Source organism: Zootoca vivipara, chromosome 15, assembly GCF_965207765.1.
Source record: "Zootoca vivipara chromosome 15, rZooViv2.hap1.1, whole genome shotgun sequence".
In the NCBI taxonomy this organism is placed as follows: Eukaryota; Metazoa; Chordata; class Lepidosauria; order Squamata; family Lacertidae; genus Zootoca; species Zootoca vivipara.
The window spans coordinates 34,550,094-34,566,986 of NC_142598.1; the positions used below are offsets into that span (position 1 = coordinate 34,550,094).

The 16,893-nt window shown below is 41.7% G+C and overlaps 1 protein-coding gene and 1 long non-coding RNA gene across 7 annotated transcripts in view; one reads left to right on the plus strand and one right to left on the minus strand.

Moving 5' to 3' along the window:
- Positions 1-6,280, minus strand: part of KDM4C (lysine demethylase 4C) — a 209,774-nt gene extending 203,494 nt beyond the window's left edge. Inside the window, exons 1-2 of one of the 6 annotated variants that reach the window (XM_088659062.1) lie at positions 5,994-6,134; positions 5,162-5,365 (exon numbers count right to left, since the gene is read on the minus strand). The gene's annotated coding sequence lies outside the window, so the exon portion shown is untranslated. Of the gene's footprint in view, positions 1-5,161; positions 5,366-5,993 lie in introns of those variants that run through there. The other 5 variants (XM_035140870.3, XM_088659061.1, XM_035140866.3 and 2 more) reach the window with 5 other exon arrangements.
- A 473-nt stretch (positions 6,281-6,753) lies between these two features.
- On the plus strand, positions 6,754-14,912 carry LOC148683440 (uncharacterized). Its single transcript, XR_015947360.1, has 2 exons — positions 6,754-6,883; positions 14,395-14,912. It is a non-coding gene; the product is annotated as an uncharacterized LOC148683440 (long non-coding RNA).
- Positions 14,913-16,893: the final 1,981 nt, after the last annotated feature.

A 16,893-nucleotide genomic window follows, 5' to 3' on the forward strand; every position in this document is an offset into this window, starting at 1 on the left:
CTTCAACTCAGCTACATTTAGTGAAATCTCACGTGTCCAAATTAGATTATGCCAGCTGTGACTTTCTTTTGAACAAGGGAAGGCAAGAGCATCACCTTTTGTTGAGCACAAACCTTTGCAACAAAGCTGTCAAGTTATAAACTACCACAAGCTAACTTTCATTTTCATATCACACAAAAAAAAAATGAGACAAAAACTTAAGTTTCCCTGATTTGACAGCAGATTGACAGTTGCCTGAACATATACTGCACAATGCATTTAGCATACTATAATATGCACTGGCACATTGCAGCCTATCAGAATGAACAAAAATGTTTTGACAAGTGAAAAATGTCCTCTATTTGTGAAAAACATATTCTAAACATTAGGCTTCACTGAGCTGTATTGCCAATGGAATAAATTAAACTGTGGGAAATAAAGCAAGTATTAACCTTATCCATGGTGCTAAATGCTTTAGTTACATCTTGACTGGAATACTGTACTGTAACATGGTGTAGGTGGGCTGTCCCTGAAAACCACTTGGAAATTTCAATCGCTGAAGAATGCTGCCAGTAAAATCTTTACTGGGCTGAGTGTTAGGATGATGCAACCGTTTTAGTCTAACAGCTGCACTGGCTGCTGGTTTCTTTCCAAGTATAATTCAAGGTGTTGGTTATTATCTTTTAAGGTCTAAACTACTTGGGATCAGCCACTTCAAGGCCCATCCCCTGCAGTGGGCTTGTTATGTGGCAGTGCCCCATATGTGAAATTCCCTGCTCCAAGAGACTAAATCAACTCTTTTTTATCAAGATGGTGCTGGTATCTGAAAACCTTTCTTTTTAAACAAGTCTCTGATTCTGATGCTGTTTAAACGATTCAACTGCAAGCTCTAGCTCTCCGGGTTCCCCCTTTTTATATACAGTTTTTGGTAAAAGACTTGATATTTAGCTGTTTTAGTATGGAGTTGTTCTTCTTTTTGTGTTTGCTTCTATATTTTGTTAGCTACTTGGAGCACCTCCTTTGGAAGGGGGAAAAATGAGGATTTTTTTTAGATATTGGATTGGATAAAAGTCCTGTGTATAAAGAATTTAAAGCAGTATAGGGCAGGCATAGGCAAACTCGGCCCTCTAGATGTTTTTTTGGCCTACAACTCCCATGATCCCTAGCTAACAGGACCAGTGGTCAGGGATGATGGGAATTGTAGTCACAAAACATATGGAGGGCTAAGTTTTCCTATACCTGGTATAGGGGAACTCTGAATCTCCAGATAGTGGACTACAGTGTCTATTAATGTGGATCACTGGCCATGCTGGCTGGTGCTGATGGAAGGTGGAGTCAAACAATATCAGGAAGGCCTACAGTTCCCTACTCGTGATTTAAAGCATTTGATCTACAAGTTTGCACATCAAGCTTTGCATTTTTCAGCAGGAAAGATGACATAAGCAGAAGCTGCTTATAAACTAAGACAGTGCAATCAATCCCATATGACTGAATTTGTACAGATGCAAGTAAAAAAGGGGGTGGGAATCAGATCTAGAGTACACACACAAAAATGAACACATATATGCATATCATGCTGTACACAGACAAGCAATATTCCACTGGTGCAAGAAGAGATCATTGGTTCTGATGACAGAGAGGGCTTGGACATGTGATTGTATCCAACCAAGTTATAGTCAGAGTAGACCCACTAAATTAATCATGTATATTAATTTCAATAGGTCTGTTAGATTATGACCAACACTACATAGTTTGCATGGTAATGGGGGCTAGCCTTCCACCACAGCGTAATATGTCCCATTTGGGACTAAACTGCAGAGGTTGCAAAACAGTCTTTGAGAAGAATTCAGATTATAAGCCTGAAAATTGCACCATGGTGCAGGTCATCTTGGGTAGGGGTATAGCTGGGGTTTGTTGCTGTTATTGATATTAATTTTGGTATCTTTATTTTTAGATATTATGATTCATGTGGAAATTGTTAAATTTGGCTGTGTACTTTTTGATGTGTTTTATTTTTGTTTACAACTACTTTTGTTATATTTGTAACTATGTATTTCTCGCATGTTGCAAGCTGCCTTGAGCATGGTTTTAAATAAATAAAGGCTGCATACAAATAAAATGATGTATGTCTCTCCAACTATCTGTTTATAATTATTGTACTCAGAGAAGGCAATTCAACTTCAGCAACAAATGTATCTCCACCTCAATAATGCAAAGTGCATTTACTACTATTTTATAAATAGTAGCTGCTTTGAAAGCTCTTTTGTTGCCTTTATTTCCTCATGAATGAGAGGCTAGGACACTTCATTCATTCCCAATATAACTAATGTCCCTGAGGTACTCTATAAGCATTTCTTTATTTACATCAGCAGTTTGTAAAATACAAGTGTAAAATGCATCCTGATTATTCCTACCAGGTGCCTCACTGGCATGCCAGAAAAGCAAAACACAGAAGTGAAAATTCTAAGGAAAGTGGTGTGATTATTACTTATTAGAAATAACAGCACGTTTAAAATAGAATTTTAAGAAGCTCAGGTTAATTTACCTTACAATTCTGCCAGGGTCAGACTTTGGTCTTTCAAATTTCAGAGGTGCTCTGGGAGAGGCAAAAATCCACCCACCCACCTCTTGCCTTCTGTTTAGCTCAATTCACTATGTCAAAGCTGTAAAACCCTGTGGTGCTCCCTTGGCTTGGCACCCAGTGCAGCAGAACCAGTCACCCTGCCCAAAATCCACCTCTGTTTCTACAATGCACTTATTAAGACACATGATGTGCAGCTCAGACAAAGAACTGAAACCTGTACAGTATATGTATATGACATTTTAGATATAATGCTAAAAATCCATTTGAGTGCAAACTCTCACACACAAGTTCTCATATGGGGGAATTCATAAATGGCGCTGTCTGTTTAGTAACTCCTCAGTCAAGACGTGGGAAATTTTGACCTCCAATTTTCATCTCCAAATATCAAGTTTATACAATAGTCCCTTAGGTACCTCAAAAAGATTTTAAAGTTTGATTTTTACAATTTTACTTATCTCATTATACATGAGATAATACATTATACATTTACTTTACTTATCTCATTATACATGATAAGCGATCTTCAGCCATCTCCACCCTTGCTTTTTCATGCAAAACCATTTGCAGTCGTTTTCGGTCATCAACAGCTATCAGTCAGTCAATCACCCATTTCCACCACCCTTCTGAGTGATCCCCCCTCCCCATCCCCACCCCTCCCCACCCCTTCTCTACATAAGTGCCTGGGGACTCCCATTTCACTGTATCTGAAGAAGTGTGCATGCACACGAAAGCTCATACCAAAATAAAAACTTAGTTGGTCTTTAAGGTGCTACTGAAGGAATTTTTTTATTTTACAATTTTACTGACCACATTCCTTTAAAAAGTTACTGCTCTGCTTTGATCAAATATTCAAATTTTTAAAAATAAAACACAGTACTTTAAAGCACTAGCAACTCTCACAATAATCAACACCATTACTACATTGATTAGAGAAAGGATGGTAAAGAACCCACTCAAAGAGAAGTCACCTTGGAATTTGTTATGCATTTCAGACATTGCTTTGTTACACTTGGCAATTTCTGAAATTCTTTCCCTTGCAAATGTGCCCCATGCTTCTAGAATAATACTATTTTCTAAAACGTTTAGGTAACAGAATGATATTAGAGACATAGATTGGCATAACTGTGACTACATATGCAAGGTTTCAGATCTACATGACCCACATAAAGCAAGCAAAGAAAGAACATTTCACCATTCCCAGGGGCCCACCGGTGGATGGATTAGAAAAAGGAAAACACACACTGCCTTCCTCCTTGTAAAAACCAATACACCAAAACCCATGCCCTGCAGAAAGAGAGTGATGCTCAATTCACACCAGCTCAGTTTTCACAAATAAGTAGAAACACTGTTTCTGACTGAGCTTGTACATTATCTGAAGGGTTGAACCTGGATTTTATCAGGACTGACCCATGCCTGAGGCAGAAGATCCAAATAACACTCCCAAGCACTCATGACAATACTGCTGCACACCTTTCTCCATTTCATCGAGACTTGTAGAGTGAATTGTGCCCAAAGAAAAGATTTGTCTCCCTCTCATTCTGCCACCCTTAATGGCACCAAAAATTAGCTACCTAAGGTGACTGCCTCAGCCTTCTTAATGATAAAACTGCATCTAGATTTCATTCTTGGCACCTGCCAGTCACATGATAGCATGATACAATACACGGAAACTAGACTTGCAGAGAAAGAGAAAATGTAGCAGTTTGCTCGCAATTTTCTTTAAAATTTGAGTTTAGCAGATTTTATAGAAAATGCAAGCTCCAAAGAAACATATAAATATATATATTTATATTAACTGAAGTTTTTTTAAAAACTTTTGCTGGAATTTTTCACTTTTATTTGTTGGTCTTATATACACTCCACTGTATGAGTGGGAGAGTTCTCAGACTATTAAATTGCAGTCCAGGAATGGATGGAATAGGGGTGGAGCTACACGATTCTGCAGAAGCCAAGTACTGCATCTTGAGAACTGAGAATACACCTGGACAAGGGATTATTTGCATCAATCAGGTGATAACGTGTACAGAGAGAGTTTGGAAATGTCCTAACAAATGAGTCTCGTGACACTTTTTAAGTTTAATAGATTGTGGCATCAAATATTGTGGATTATAATGTACAAAACTTTGTACATTTACAAACTAAAAAGACTCACTGAAAGTTCAATGGTTAGCCATTATGTGGTTTATGTTGATTATGCCATGACTGCTGTTTCAATAATATACCAACAGACCAGATTCTGGTTACACAACATAAGCTTCAGCTACTGTTGCGAGGACATCACTAGATAACAATCAATTACTGTATCATACTCTGTTACAGCTACATAGGAGATGCCTTGCTACTACGTACGGTAGTTTAGTGTAGGTTAACTTTCAAGCAAGGAGTGGGCAACAAAAGGTGGGGTTGCTTTTGTTTTTTGTTTGTTTTTTGGGTGTTTTTTTTACATCTCACAGTTTCTGAGAATTATGAGATTTTCAACACCAAACATTTCAAAACCAATAAGGAACCCACAAACATTTAGCATGGGAGACACATCTGGAAACTTCTTGCAAAGCCAAGTGTAACAACAGCTGTGGCCACCCAGTTCTGGCAACTTACAGATGAGCCTTCGAGGAAGCCTATAGATGACTCAGTACTTTCATAATTCCAGGAATGCAATCGAAAAGTAAACACCGTGAAATGTTTCTTCTTGTTGTTGTTGTTTTTGTTTTAAACTGAAACCCAGTGCGAAAGAGCCAGCTGCACCTCAAAAGGGTTGGCTTTGCTGTGTGTGGCGGCCATAGACTCTCAAGTCCCAAGGATCTGGAAACGAAACATGCTGCTGCTGCTACTGCTGTCCCAAGTGTGCATTTCTCTAATTCCAGCATTTTGTTCGGTGTTATTTTATTTTTATTTTTCCTCCCCCATCCACAGAGACAGCAAGCGCCTCCCTTGGCTTGGCGCCTCAACCTTGCCAGAGCCAACTTTGGCCATGGAAGAAGAAGGGCCCGTCTTCGCCCTCCTCGCCAGCCATTCGCCCCACTCCCTGGAGCACCTTTCCCTCAGAGGCCACTTTCCTCCGCAGCCCCCCTGAGTGTGTGGGGCTCAGGCCGGCCCACCCTCCTGCCCGCTCCCACGGCGACCTCCACCCCACCCACCCCAACCCCCAAATACCCCCCCTCACAACACCGGCCCTCGGCGCCGCTGCTGCCCACCTTCCCCTGCCCCTCAAGGCGCTCAGCTGCCACAGCGGAGCCTCCCTCCCACAGGGCCGCCGGGCCGGACCCACCTTCTTCCTCCCGGGGCCCCACCCCCGGCAGCACATCCTCCGGAGGACACCCCCACACACACACCTGTTACTCCCCTCACGAGACGCACGGCAAACCCATCCCCCTCCCCCGCCTGTCCCTATCCCACCAGCACCACCATCCCCCGCCATGGCCGGGTATACCTTTTCCCTCCGCCTTGGTTTAGCCGGACACGAGGGGGTTAACAGCGCGGGAGAGGGAGGGGGCTTGGAAGCAAGGAGCCCTGCTGCTGCTGCTGCTGCTAAAACCTTACCGCACTTCCTCAGAAAGCTTCCGATCGCGGCGGCGGCGGCGGCAACTATTTGCGCGCGCGTGCGCGCTAGCGCTCGCCCCCCCTCTCTTCCTCCTCCCCTTTTCCTCGTTTTGGTGGGGACTTGTTGTTCTAATGTACGCGAATGACAGCTGCGGGCCGCGCACGCGCACCGCTGTCGGCGAAGGGCTTCCTGCTCCTCCCACACCTTCCCACCCACTTTCTCTCTCTCTCTGGTCCGCCGCGAGCAAACGCTGTGTCGTCACGTGACAGCAGAACGCGGCGGCGGCGGCGGCGTGGTTTCCTGCCTCGGAGGCCACGTGACCGAAGGAGGCTCGCCGGCGTGTTTCCCTGGACTTGAGGAGGATGAGGCGGGGAATGGGGGTGGAGTGCAGAAGAGAAAGCCAGTGGTGGTCGTGGACGTCGTGGGGTTTCCTCCTCCCCTCAGCCCGCCTCATCCTCACTCCCCCCCCCCGCAGCCGCGAGAGGGTTAACAGCGCGTCAGACCTTCAAGAAGACTCAGAGGCAAGGGAGCGCGAGCTCCTGTTTGGCAGCAAGAGGCCCGGCTGCGCGCATGCGTGCGGGATTTGGGAGGCGGGGGCTGCCCACCCGCGCGCCCGCCCCCCTGTAACCGCCAGTTCGTTTTGGCTGAACCGGCGTGAGGCGCAGCGCGCGGTAGCTGAGGCGGCCGGTGGCTGGTTAGCTGGAGGTGATAGGGCCTCCTTTGTGGCGCCAGGTGCCTTGACAAATCACGGCACACGGGCAGAGCTGTAGGGGAGGCAGGTAAGAAAGGAGCGCGAAGTTGAACTCACCTGCCCCAGTCGCTCTGGGCGGCTTCCAGCACACACACATTTTATATACAGGGTGATTTATAATGAAGTATACAGTTTCCATTTACTATAAATGGAAACTCTATGCTTCAGTATGAATCACCTTGTATAGAAACCCCTCAATGAATAAATAATTATCTGCAGGGCAGAATTGGAGGTAAACCATATTCAAACCCACGCGGTTTGAAGAAAGTTGAAACTGTTACTGCTCCCCTATTAATATTGCCATTACTACGGGGACATAACATTCGGTGTTTTCCACTCCAGTCATGCAACGAACCCTAAGCAGATCTGATGACAGCTGCTTGAAATGTCTAATAGAAGACAGGGAACCAGAGATTCCCTTAAAAGTGGCCACATTCTGTGCTGCCGCTATAAAACTAAGGCAGGCATCCCCAAACTTCGCCCCTCCAGATGTTTTGGACTACAATTCCCATCTTCCCCGACCACTGGTCCTCTTAGCTAGGGATCATGGGAGTTGTAGGCCAAAAATCTGGAGGGCCGCAGTTTGGGGATGCCTGAACTAAGGTGACAAGCTCAAAATGACTCTAATGGCCAGTGTCTTAACACACATATTTTGAGTTAGCGGTTAAGGTCTTCAGTTGCATATTTTAATTGTATCTGTGTTACTTACCGTGCTCTAGCTCTAATAAAAATTATAGAGCTTATGATTTTAATCTATGTATATTTACATGTTCTCTATCACGGTATATCTCCATATTTCTGGTCTGTGACTCTTAATAAATTCATTCATTCATTCAACACCAAACATTAAAAACTTCCTGATACAGGTGCTTCCTAAAAGTTGTATAGCTATTTATCTCCTTGACATTTGATGGGAGGGTGCCACCACAGAGAAGGCCCTTTGCCTGGTTCCCTGTAACTTCTGGCACTGAGGGAACTGCCAGAAGGCTTTTGGAGCTGAACAGCAGTGGGTGACCCTTAATTGTGATTAATCCACCCTCCTTGGACAGCCTCCACACTTCTTAAACTGCCATACCAGGCTGTTCCTGAGGTACATAAAACAGGGCTGTGTTTTCTCCAGGAAGTTAGCAAATCATTTTAATTAGGGCTTCCTAATTCATTGTAAAGGGACCCAGGTGGCGCTGTGGGTTAAACCACAGAGTCTAGGGCTTGCTGATCAGAAGGTTGGTGGTTCGAATCCCTGCAACGGGGTGAGCTCCCGTTGCTCGGTCCCAGCTCCTGCCCACCTAGCAGTTCGAAAGCACATCAAAAAGTGCAAGTAGATAAATAGGGACTACTCCGGCGGGAAGGTAAACGGCGTTTCCATGCGCTACTCTGGTTCGCCAGAAGCAGCTTTGTCATGCTGGCCACATGACCCGGAAGCTGTCTGTAGACAAACGCCGGCTCCCTCGGCCTATAGAGTGAGATGAGCGCCGCAACCCCAGAGTCGGACACGACTGGACCTGATGGTCAGGGGTCCCTTTACCTTTACCTTTAATTCATTGTTATTAGCACCAGAACATGTGAGGAAATAAGAGAAATGGTTGTGCTTTTAAGCATACACTGAATGATTAACCATAACTACCCTCTTCCCCCATATATTGGGAATTGAGCTTCTAGGCGACAGGGTGCCATTTGGGGGGGGGGGGGAGAGACATGAATTTATAAAAAAATATACACTGCTTGTCTTTTTACAAAGCGGATTACAAAGGGTTGCAGTTGCAGGTTGTTTTGGTCCCTTGAGATTCCAGGCATCGCCCTCCACATGCATACACACCCCCAGTAAGCAAAGGTTTAATACCAACTACGGGGTTTTTGATATTACTTAACTGAATTGTATCCCACTTAACTGTAAAAACTTCTAACCAGTTTACATAAAATATGCATTGAAATTATGAATAAAAGTAAGTTTTTTTTAAAAAAGAAGGTGGCCTAAATAAGTCACAGTAGCAATAATATCTGTAGTTTAAAATATAATTATAAAATAAGGATACATATTAAAATACACATCAGCTTTACATTTCTGGGTAGGCTTACCTAAACAAAAAAGTTTTTTAGCAAAAATCCAAAACACTACAGCTAAGAAAAGAGCACTGCTCCTAACAGCGACTGCGTGCCTTACAGGGCTGTTACTTACCACCCTCATCCCTCCTGCTAGCAAGTGAGTGTGAGTGGCTAAGGTGGCTGCAGGGAGCAACCATTGCTTCCACTTACTCCCAGTGTTCTGCTTGGGCAATACGGTGGTAACTTAAGAATGCTCTCTTTCAGCACTCTGCCCACACTCTTTCTTTTGGTGGCGCAACACAAAGAAAATGCATGAAAAATCCTAAATACATTGCATTCCAATGTGGCATGATTTCTAATTACCGTATGTTCGTCATTTCTAGCTTCTCGGCTGAATATGTTGTTAAGCTCAAAATATCTTAGTTGCTACTCTTATATGAAAAAAAAATTAAAATGTTGAGCTGTGATGTTAATGCCAAAAAGCAGTCAAGTGTTTAGAAATCACATTTTCTTGATGATAATAATCCTACCTAACCTTGAACTTCTGTGCCATAACTCCTTTTACAGGTTAGTTTGCAATTGGCACATAGTAAAATTTTGTAGTTCTTCGGGAATACCTTTGAAACTAGTTCTTTTAAGCATGGAATTTTATGAAGTCTGCTAACCTGTAATTGAGACAAAAGTGTTTGCCAAATGATGGGTGCATTTGAAAGTGTTACTCTCATAGCTGCCAAGTTTTCTCTTTTCTCGTGAGGAAGCCTATTCAGCATAAGGGAAAATCCCTTTAAAAAAGGGATAACTTGGCAGCTATGGTTACTCTGCAAATGAAAACGTTGATACTATAAGGTTGCCATTCTCCCCTCCCCACAAAAATATGTGCCCTTAGCAGTTTGTTGCACAAGATGCCTATAATAAACTTTTGCTATCCAGCCTGGAAAGAGTACACCTATTGACTTTCTACCTGTCATGCAGTTATTAAAGGCACATATCTAAAGGCCTTGCCCACTATATCCCTGCTATGGCAGCTAGGCTCCTCAGATGGGGCATTGCTGTGGGTACCATATGCCCGATAAGTATGCCTAACCTGTACCAGAAACTAGTGTGGCAACTCCATCTCAAAGTCAGTCTGGCACCTAGCATGGTGATGTTTAGCTACCTACCAAAAACATTTTAATTTAAGAAGGCTTTCCCTTAATTGTAGCACAGTTATATATGGAAGGTCAATTTTATATTTGCTGAAATTGTTTTGTTGTTTTGGGAGTTTGTATGGGTGGTTTTATTGTTCTTGGAGTTGTGTTTTTGTGTTTCATTCTGTTTTTACCCCGTGCTTCTTTGATAGCTTTATGCGGTCTATAAATTTGTTTAAGAAATAAATAAATAAATAAAATCGTGTTTCGGGGAAAACTGGTATTCCTTGAGTTTGTAGGAATTAGCTTTTTATCACATCCCACATTTTTTAGTTTGGACATATTATGACAGGCATCCCCAAACTTCGGCCCTCCAGATGTTTTGGACTACAATTACCATCATCCCTGACCACTGGTCCTGTTAGCTAGGGATCATGGGAGTTGTAGGCCAAAACATCTGGAGGGCCGCAGTTTGGGGATGCCTGTATTATGATGAGCACAAAAGGGTCAGCAATCAATGAAATAACAATCTCAACAATTTTTTATGGTTTTTGAGAACTTACTTCATCTGTGGATTACTTGATATGTTCCCTTTGGGGGTCAGTTCTGCTACATGAATTATTGAATTTTTGTTTATAAATAATTTCATACATTAAATCATAGCATTGCTCCCTGTACCATTTTTTCAGCCTATTCCAGTTTTATGAGCATGCTATGATCAGACTCTCTTAACTATAGAATAGTAGAACATGTTCCCGCTAATGTAAAGCACTTGCAGTGTGATATTTAAGCCTCTTTATGTCTTACATGACTGGGTCTTAGTTACTGAAAAAAAATAGTTGTTGTTTATTCAATTTATATCCTGCTCTTCCTCCTGAAGAAGCCCAAAGTGTCACTGCTAATGTTACTGTTAACAAGGTGTGTGTTTTTCTGTCTTGTGTGCTAACACTAGATGGCAGTGATGAGACAACAATGACTACTCTCTATGCAGAAATCATGTTTTAACTTTTAACAGAAAGTAGGTAGTGCCCTGTCATTATTATTTTATTATTTATACCCCGCCCATCTGGCTGGGTTTCCCCCGCCACTCTGGACGGCTTCCAACAAACACCAAAAGTCATATCCTTACCTTGATTTAAACATGTTTTTATAAATGTTTTGTAAATTATATCCTATATGCAAGCATATTAATTCTCCGCTCCAGACATGATTATTATGGATAGTTGCTGAAACTGAACAAAACCTGGTAAGATTCCATTCTAATGTCAATTGCTAGTTAACGGACATGAACATTTTATATATATAAAGTTATAGCTGATGTATATACCACTTGTCTCTTCTAACTCAGTGCCTCCAAAACTGGGATATGTTATATCTCAAGTCACTGGTAACAACTTCTGCCTACTACATAAAAATCAGCAATTAGATTCAAACAAATGTGGGTTTTTTTAAAAAAAAGCATGATTTTGGAACCCCTTTTCTGTTGAATAATTAGCTTAGCACGAGAATATTCATCCCCTGAGCTGGGCTAACAGAAATGAACTTTTAATAAAAAAAAATTCAAGTTAATCTATATTGGAATTAGCAGTGCATCCGGACTAAGTTTGCTGCTAATTTATGCTATCAACTGTAATTTTATGGATTGGGTTTAGGCAGTATTGCATTGCAATTAAATCTGACCTTTAGAGCTGAACTTTTGTTAGAAATAGGTGTCTGATTATAGCTCGGAGTATACACAAATATGCAGGGCACTCTTTGAATAGTGTGTTAGCTAATATCAGCATAGAGCTGTGCCCTTAGCTCTTAGTTTTCCTGAATGTAATTTGCTGGAACTTCATACGTGTCTGAAAAGGCAGAAAACTTTGTCCATACTCAGAGGTGTATCATTGTCATCTTCAGAGGCAAAGTGTTGCCTCCATCTTCAAGTGACTATTAAAAAACGATGCACGCCAACAATGGTGTAAAGAGTAAAGAATTTGCCTAGTACAAGTGTCTCTCGTGCTGTGACTGCATTGAGTCTGCATAATTTTACCTGCGTATAATTTCCATGGACTTGACAGTCGCCAGGCCATGTTTAATAGAACTGTACTTTTCTCAGTGGGATGTATGGGTGATAGGGAAGGGCTGGTACCTCTGATGGGGGACACATTGTGCTCCTTCTGTCATAGTTTGTCTGCCTTTGGCTCTCACCTGTGGCTTCTAGAAGCTGTCAGCATGCAACAGCAGGCCCACCCCAGGAAACTGCTTCGACTGGCTGGCTAAACCAGTTGAGGGTAGGTCTCATCCCTCAGCAAGTTAAGGTCTTCCCCTGCCTGTGTTTTTAAAAATTCTCTTGATTATAGTGGTAGCAGGGAACTTGGCAGTGCCTATAATAGGCTTTTTTGAGAGAGAGAGCTCTTATGTTGGTCATAAGGAAAAGCTTATGAAGAAAGAATGAATCCGTAACTTTTTATTGAACCAAGTATTTCTGATGAAAAAGTGCAATCTTTCAAACTTCTTGTTTTTTTTAAAGCTGTGGCTTGTGAATGTCTACAAACAGCTTGCTGACCTTCTTGCAGAATGTCCTGCACAAATGATTGCACAAAAACTAAATACCCTTTCAGTCATAGCTTCCTCTTCTATAAAAACTGTGAATACCCTTTCAGTCAGTTAGTGTTGCCCCTTTCCTTTTATAAATGATGAGAGCTTCCACTCCTACAAATGTTACATCCAGATCCAAAATGTAGAAGTAATTGTGTTTTAGAGTTGAAATTTCTTTTAAAGTTCAGTAATATCTCTATTTTCCACCCTGATAAATGGACTGTTTTAATTTTGCTGAGTGAGAAAACTTGTTTCTTAAATGTTTGGCAATTAGAGATTCCCAATTAGGCTTTTGTTAAGCAATGAAAGAGGACATATACAATGTTGTGGTATAAAAGAATTGGTTATCTAGGTTTCTTCTGCACCACAGGTTTTCCGTGCTGCTGAGGCATTGCATTTTCAAAGTTAAGTAGAATCTGAGCTAAACTAGAGCTCTTAATATAGCACAAAATAACTATTATGTAACAACACTCTTCTTCATGACAAAGTTATCATAATGTAAGTTATTAACAGTTCTCAGGTTCATTAACTTTGTAGGTTCAGTTTATTGTTTCTATAAAAGTAGTGATGGATAGCCTCTTTAACTGCAGTCATATTACACACCTACGGTAGGAGTAAATCCCATTCAACTCACTGGGGAGTTTGTCCAAGTAGACACTTAATTGCCTCAATGTCGGCTTATGTTCTCACGAAGGGGCATGCTTTAATTACTTGTTTCTCTAATTACAGTTATTATTGCTCTGCCTCTCTTCTGCCTCTGCTCTGCACTAATTCACCGTTCTGCTAAGATCAAATTCAGGAGAACAAGTGAAAATAAAGTGATTCCTAGTTATACCCCTTTGTACTGTATATAAATCTTCCAACTACTACTACTACTTCCAACTACGACAACAACAACTACTACTACTACTACTACAACTACTACTACCACTTATTCTTCTTATTATTAAATTTATATTTTGCCCTTTTTTCCAAATGGGCAAACACACAGATGGTAAAGCATCTAAAAACATTTCCAATACAGATGCAGACTAAGCAATAGCTCTACATGAAAGGGTTGTTGGAAGTGGAAAACTTTCAGTAAGCACCAAAAGACAACAGAAATAGTTCCTAATATTTAATGGGAGGGAATTGCAGAAGGAGGGTGCCACGACACTAAAGGCTCTATTCTTACAAAATGATACCTGCGGGAGATCCCCACTGGTAGTGTGTAATTATTGATAGGGATGAGATTATTTTTCTATTTATATGTCTGGTGGTTGTGTTTACCCACATCTACAATATTGAAACTTTATGCGCTAGTCATCATTAGCAGTTCTACTGGCGCTGTGGTCTAGACCACTGAGTCTCGGGCTTGCTGATCATATGGTTGACAGTTCAAATCTGCATGATGGGGTGAGTTCCCATTGCTTTGTCCCAGCTCCTGCCAACCTAGCATCAAAATCATACCAGTGCAAATAGACAAATGGGTGCTGCTGCGACGGGAAGGTAAATGGCATTTCTGTGCACTCTGGCACTCGTCACAGGGTCCTGTTGCTCCATGCTGTCCAAAATGACCCAGAAAGCTGTCTGGGCAAACACCAGCTCCCTCAGCCTGATAACGAGATGAGCACCACATCCCATAGTCACCTTTGACTGAACTTAACCATCTAGGGGTCATTTTTTTCTACTAGTTGTGGTATAAAATACAAAGGATACCCAATGATATCTTGTTTGACTGCTTCTAGCCATATGATGATTCATAACACGATACAGACTATTTTCCCCCGTCCTCTTTTCTCACTTGCAGCCCCACCACTAGGCCTACTCAAAATCTGCTCCAGATGGTTCCCCAACCCTTCCAAGGAGATTTGGTGGATGTGCAGGAGGTGGTAGGGCCGGGGGAGAGGAACAGGAAGTCCTGTTATGCAAGTAGAAGTTCATTCCACTAGCAACTGGGCACAATTGGATATCTTCGTTTTTATATAGGTTTGCATCTCCAGCAAATATGTAAAAATCTAGTATTATTTTATAACATGTCAAACATTTCCATAGTTTGTACTATACATCTGATAAATTCAAGCCAGAGTGTAGTATCATTGTGCAAACTTAAAAAAAAATATTGCTTCTTGCTTTAAGAACTTGTGATTGAGCTTGCTTTTCCCTCCTCCCTGCCATTTCTTTTCCCCTGTATGTGGTGTCTTTAGGTCGTGAGCCTGAGACTATCTTTCTGTAAACCACTCTGATAGCCTTTTCGGCTAAAGGAATCAGTATAAATGCCCAATGTATTCATTCATGCATATACTAATAAAATTCGACAAAATTGTGGAGCTTTTCTGCAGCCACAATTTTATCTGAACAAGTGTGTATTCTCTATACACAGAATTGTGTCTTAATTGGATTACAACATGCTTTAAAATACGTTTCCTGGTTTCACCAAAGCTCTAGCCCAACTTCCACTTCAAAGCCATTTGCATTTTAATTGTTTGTACTATTAAGCTGTTATATCTTATCTTGAGATTGAACTTTACCTGAACTTCCAGCAGAGATTGTAGCATGGCAAAATCACATTCTTCACCTTTTACATCTAAAAGGTAACTCTAGTTTGAATATGTTCGGAGGACTGTTACAGATGTAACTCTAAACAAAAAAGTGAGTCTGGAGACTTCACTTAAGGCTGGCAGGTACCACCAATTGGTGGTTGAGATGTATGGAATTTAGGTTCAGATCCCTTTCTGGGCATGAAGCTCATTTAATGCCCTTGAGGATGTCCCTGTCTCAGAGTCCAGTCCACCAATGGCTGATTTCTTAAAGCTCAGGAAATTGTGGGTTTTGATGGTTGGATCCCTCTGAGCTAGTCATTGTCCTTTGCCCTAGCCCCAGGCTCTAAAGCCAAGCCAGTACCCCTCCCAGATGGTCCAGGAAGTGAATGTTCAGTTCCTTATGCATATTAGACTTGGTGCTTGATTTAGAGAGTACTCACTAAGACTCTTTTTCCCTCGCAGAAAGCACACAGCTTACAATTCAGCATATTATGGACTCAGGACCGTAGGAGCAATCTTAAGGTTCCTGCGATAAGAGCAAAGGTGAACAACTGAAATTTGAGTATGGAGAATGAAATGAATTGTAAGCAAAGGCTATGAATCTTCAATGGTGGATTTTGGGGTCTCAAATTTCAGCGGCACCCTGTGCGACTCCAAAATCTGGTGCACACAAACACCCTTGCCTTTCATTCTACATCATAGCTGTGGCACCTCCCAGGCTCTGCATCCAGTACAGCTGAACTGGTCATGCTGCCCTATATCCACCTGTGGAATCTGTGTCATGTTGTTCGTATCTGTTTTTCTTAGACTTTTGATAAGCGGGACCAGCAACAAAACAATGCAATGTGGAGAGCTCCTTTTCAGGGTTCCAGGCAGTCGTACTCCATTTACCACCACCACCTCCCCATTTTTGTTTTCTCTCCTCCCGTAGTCACTCAGCATTCTGTGCCCACTGAGCATGCTCAGTTCTCCCTGCGCTATTTTGTTCCCTTGTAGATCCCACCCCCAAGATTATTTGCATTTCTGAAAACCTTGCTGTTTCCCCAGACTTACTGACCCTTCCCTCTTGTGTGTGGATGGTGCCTTTTATATAAGTTTTGGCACTTGGAGAGCTGTGTTCACAAATGCCCCATCTCAAAAAGTTGCTTAAATGGGGTAAGGACATGCTTTTCTCAATGTATTTTCTCAGTGAACATTTTAAAAACAAAAATAAGTAGATATATTTTACCTCTGGGTAAGAAAAGCAAAACTACAGATCTGCACATTGAGTTTCTCAACCTTCTACTGGCACAAAGCTAGAAATAAGTAAATCTGGCCAAAAGCCCCATTTTCTTTCCCAGTAACTCAGGATTGGGCAAGGGGCGTCCTTGTACTTATTGCATAATTGCCTGCAGTAGATAACAAAATTGATAGTAAGCACTGTTAATAGGCAGTGGGGTTTTTTTTATCAGCTGAGCATATTCCTTGCCCATATTTAGCATTACAAGGTGCGTACTATTTAATTAGATAACACTAAGCACAGAGTATCCATAATGCTTTAATTTAGTTTTATACTATGTGATCTTTTTCCCTAAGTAGAAGAGAAGGAGATTAGAAAACTCTACTTTCACTCCCATCTCATCATTTCTGATTTTCTTAAATTCTTGTTTTACAATACTTGTTGAGAAAGGCTATAATTTTTAGAGATTCTTAAGAGGTGTTCAAGTAACAAAGGCAACTCCATAAAGATAATGGTGAAGCCAGAAAAGCTACAGTATGTATTTTGT